The sequence below is a fragment of the Nicotiana attenuata genome, unplaced genomic scaffold, assembly GCF_001879085.1.
Source record: "Nicotiana attenuata strain UT unplaced genomic scaffold, NIATTr2, whole genome shotgun sequence".
NCBI lineage: Eukaryota > Viridiplantae > Streptophyta > Magnoliopsida > Solanales > Solanaceae > Nicotiana > Nicotiana attenuata.
The window spans coordinates 639,244-644,576 of record NW_017670461.1 but is presented as its reverse complement, the minus strand read 5'-3'; the positions used below and the strand labels follow the sequence as shown (position 1 = coordinate 644,576).

General features: G+C 28.3%; 1 long non-coding RNA gene across 1 annotated transcript; it reads left to right on the top strand.

The window, feature by feature from the left end:
* The first annotated feature begins 3,179 nt into the window (after nt 1-3,179).
* On the top strand, nt 3,180-3,854 carry LOC109239773. Its single transcript, XR_002069963.1, has 3 exons — nt 3,180-3,283; nt 3,433-3,527; nt 3,610-3,854. It is a non-coding gene; the product is annotated as an uncharacterized LOC109239773 (long non-coding RNA).
* The last annotated feature ends 1,479 nt before the right edge of the window (nt 3,855-5,333 follow it).

The window sequence follows — 5,333 nt, the reverse complement described above, 5'->3', positions numbered from 1 at the left end:
TCAAACCGAAATCAAACCAATCCGATAGTATATTTATATAATTTTTAAAAATATTTTATAATATAAATATTTATTGCAGTGTAACTTATAAATATTTCTTAAATATTTTCACAGTTTTATCTTTTAACATATTATTCAAGTTTGAACTTAACAATCTTCTTGAATGGTAAATAAATTTTATAGCTCATAAATGTAGTGACTCAAACAAAGTTTAAATCAATACTAATATTAATGCTAACAAAAGAAATCTATTTTTTAGTTTTACATTGGTTTATAATAAGAATGCATAACTTAGTTTCGCTTTTTCTTTAGTGCTTAGTCATATAATTAATAGTACTTATTAGCTATACTTATTTGTGATTTTTTTGTTCCTATATAATATCTGAAACTTATTTACCAAAATTGTCCCTTTGTAAGTTACAACAAGGTTTGCTTACAATTTATATACAATCCATTATTAGCGTCTTAATGAAATAAAAAAAACTTCACACGATAAATGATATTTTAAGTGACAACAGCATCATACAAATTTGTATGTTATAAAGACATACAAATTAAAAATAAATTTCTTACAAATTTAGTACATCTACAGCAACATATAAACTAAAAATAAATTTTATATAACTAATTATATAGTATAAAACTTATTTATAACTTATCTACAACTTTCATACATAATTTTTACCCAGTTAAATACAACTACAACATCATACAACTTAAATATATTTTTCATACAAATTTTATACAATATTTCTTTTGTATTTATGTAATGATTTGTATATATTTTGTATGTAGTGTATTCTTCTTCCTCTCTGAATTTCAATCAAAATTTTCTCTCTTAATATAATTTTTATACATATCGACAACTTTATGTAAAAAGATAGTATTTTAAATATAAATTTCACACAATGATTCATATATTATACAACTATTTTTTAATTTTTATACAACATTCAAATATAAAAATATATAACTACAACATAATACATGATTGAGAATATTTTTTTGAGTTTATATCTCAATTTGAGGGAGTTCGGTGAAGATTCGAGTTGGAATTGGTTTAAATTTAAGATTGAAACTCGATGAAGACATAAGTAAATTACATATATTCTGTATGTCGGCAGTCGACATACAAAATATATACAACTAACATAATTGTATACAAGTTGTATACAAATTATATATAAATTGTAGCTTTGACCGATTCTGGACAACAAAAACTTATATTCAGTTGTATATAAATTGTAGATTTGTATATATTTTGTGAAACAAATTTAATTACTTTTTGTAAATAGAAAAATTTAGCTAAACTGGATATATAAGTTTAAATATTTGTATATATACGAAAAAATCCCACAATTTTTTAGCCAGTAAAAATAAGAATAGGCAACGAGGAAAAAGGTGAGAAGGCCTTTGTTGAAATTCCCATATCCGACTGGGATGAGTGATTTGGTCTCTTTATATAAATTGTGGATATTTTTACCTCATAATTCATAAATTAGTTTTTGGATTGAGTTATACATACTCAAACGTATGGGGAGTCATAGTTCCCGCATTGCTTGTGGATGAGTGATTTAATCTTTTTATCAAAATATAAACTTTACATAAGATGAAGATACAACCAGTTGCTTTATTGCCCTTTAATTGGTAATGCTAGTAATTAGGGGTGTACAAATGAAACCGACAAACCGCACCAATCCGATAATTCGAGTCAAACCGAGAAAAAGAATCCGACTATGATTTGGTTTGGTGTTGAAAAAAAAAATCCGACCATATTTGGTTTGGTTTGGTTTGGTTTTAACTAAAAAAAGTCAATCGAAATCAAACCAACCAGACATTATATGTATAAACATTTTAAATTTATTAATACATCAAAATATTTATTGTAGTGTAGTTTATAAATATTTCTTAAGTTTTTGCATAGTTTTATCTTTTCACGTATTATTTCAAGCTTGGACTAATATCTTTTGGATGATCCAATAAGTTTTATAGTTCATAAATGTTAGTAACTTAAATAAATCCTAAATCAATATCAAATTAATATTAATGCTAATAAAAGACATTCAATTCAATTGTTCTATGAATGAAAATAGTGTTAGATATTTATTTTTTAGTTTTTTCGTGGTTTAGATAAAATGAATAACTTATTTTTCTTTTAGTGTTTAGTCATGTAAATAATAGTACTTATTAGTCATACTTATTTTAGCAACTTATTGGTAATTTTAAATTATGTTTGTTTTCATTATGGCTTATTAATAATACTTACTTTATGCGATTTTATTATCTTTATTGTTGAATATTTTAGTACAATGCCATGACTCATCTCATATTTATGTTATTTTATTGAAAAACGCCTTATAACTAGGATTAAAGAAATATTTGTAGCACAAATTCTATATTTTGTGCTATGAAGACTTTATGGAAAAACCGGGAAAAAAAAACCGAAAACCCGAAAAACTCGAGAAAAACCGAGATCGAATAACCCCAATTTTTATTGGTTTGATTTGGTCTTTAGATTTAATAACCCGATATAATTGGGTTGGTTTGGTAATTAAAAAACTCGAACCAACAAGACCTATGTACACCCCTACTTGTAATTCTAACATTAATATGAATGTTGCTTTTGTTGTTCCTCTGCAGGGATACAATGTCAACTCTAATAGGGCTGCCATTCCTTCAATGAGAACTCGAACTCGTAATACGAGGGTACGATGGTCAAGTTTTTTTTCCTTTTTTCTTCTTTCTCTTGAAAATTACTATACAAGGTTTATTAGAATTATTTTTTAAAATTATATAAATGCAGGCTAACTACGGGAGAGGAAGAATGCCAATATTGCGTGGGTCATCTTCGCGTTCAGGAGTATGTCTAATTCGTATTATTTAATCAAAGTTTAAAATTAATTTATGCATGTAGTTTATTTTGTTATATAATTATTTTTAAAATGCATGTTATATTGTGCATTGGTTCCAAATCGGTAAAAATTTATTCGTAGCAGATGTTTATACTTAACTAATAAAAGCACAATATGTATTTTGCACATGAACTTCAAACACATAACCATGATCAATTATATATGTTCTCAGTTCATTAAATCACTTAGCTATAATACGTTAAATCACATACGAATGGCATATTTGCATTTTTTTAAATATTATTTATGAAATAAATGCAGAGAGACGTCATTCGGAGAGAATACATGGAGACGACAAATCAACAAAATCCAAATGTTTCACGGAGTACCCACAGGGATCATCCACAGGAGCCACAGAATCCACGGACTATGTAATAAGAAATGTCTATTACCACTAATTATGTATCTTTCTAGCAGTATATATCCTTAATTTTAACAAAATTATTACTATTATTTTTAATAATTAAAAATAAAGAAGAGATTGTGAAATCAATTGATGAGTAGCAAAGTTGCAATGCAGACCAATTCGTAACAGGCTATACGATCCAAGTTATGCAGAGATTGGACAGCCGGTTGATCCTTATTTACGCCTTATGGAGTTGAATCCAAACTTCTGTAAGCAATTATTTTTCATATATATTTTACTTTGGCATATATAGCATTTTGTTGACAGATTATATTTTTGCTTAATTGTCAGGCAATAATAGAGACAACGAGTGAAGAGCAGATTGGGCTGGCCAGAGCTTTTGATGGCATCTAGCAAAGAACAAAAACTATGAAGGTTTTTTTTGTTAAACTGAAGAACAAATACCGGCTTATTTTGAATTTTTTTTATATAAATTTTTTATTTATTTTTGTGAGGAAGTATGAAAAAAGGTTCGATGAGGATCGAATTCATACCTCTATTATATAAAAGTTTTACAAACTATACTCCCTATTCAATTATCTTGCTATGAATCTTTCTCTCCTTTTTCGGGGGGGCTTAATAATATCTATTTTTATTTTGATTTATGGTGTGTTCTTCAATTATTAATTTTTTTTTATGTTATCAAAATAATTGATTTTTCTTCCTTCAAAGTTTCAAGCGCTATGAATATTAAATTCCATCGCAAAAATATTTCACAAATTCATGATTTAGATTTTTGTGCCAATGTTTATTTGACAAAATAATACTCGACACTCCCTCCGTTACAATTTATGTGAATCTGTTTGACTGAGCACGGACTATAAGAAAAAATGAAGACATTTGGAATTTGTCTAGGGGTGTGCATTCGAATCGGTTTATCGCTAAATCGAATCGATTATTTGTTATCGGTTTATCGATATCGGTTTATCGATTTATCGATTTCGATTTCGAGATTTTCCTTATCGAGTTATCGATTTCGATTTCGATTTTGCCCTCTTCGGTTATCGGTTTATCGATAAACCGATAAGATATACTAAAAAGACAACAAAAAAAAATAATTTTTTTTTTACCCTTATTCTATAATACCCTTTCCTTTACCTAAGTACCTAGCCCTATTATTTCCTCTACCACATTTAAGGAATGATCATATTTAAAGCTCAAGGGAATGAAGTTCAAATTAATGGAAAACAGAATTAGCCGTGATGATTTTTTTTTTTTATACCGTTGGAGTGTTGGTGGCATACATTTGATCCCTTACTTTAGTTTCGTTGCATGTGCTTGTTGACACAATTTTTATGTTATAAACGGTGTTCGTCTTATTTTAGCTTCTTTTTGTCCATATTAGTTAGGCGTGTTTATAGCGATATACTTTCCGTGGAATCCCGCAAATTTTCTTATTGGTGTAATCGATAACCGAATCGATAAGCCCCAAAAATCGATAAATTGAAATCGAAAAAATCGAAACCTTATTGAAACGATAACGATAAGCATATGTACAAATCGATAATCAATAAGTAATTATCGATAAGGGTCAAAATCGAATGCACACCCCTAGAATAGTTTAAGCTTGATAAAATATGAAGATTCCTGGTTAAAGTTCAGCTGATTTTACGACAAGCACACAGGGCCTTTTCTGTTTCGAAAACTAGTCATTGGATTGTTTAACAAGCGCCAAACAGTGTCATGTCCCAAAAAATCTTATCCAGGAGTATAATAATATGAGTAATTACAGTCAAAGTGGGCGGCTTGAGGAAAAGCTTTAATTTATGAAAACTTTATATTAAAAAAAATCAGAAAATTACTTGGTCTCCAAGTACATGAATTTTAATCAGCTACCAAAGCCTAATGACAACACGTTCCCCTTGCTTCCCAAGCACTCAAGCGCTTATAAATAGCAGAAAGAATAATACATTGTTACTTCGCCAGAAAATAGAGCAAAGGTCAGCAAACATAGAGAGCCATGTCTCAAGTTGCTGAAATTCATGTAATGCAAAAACATCACAAGGAGAAGATGA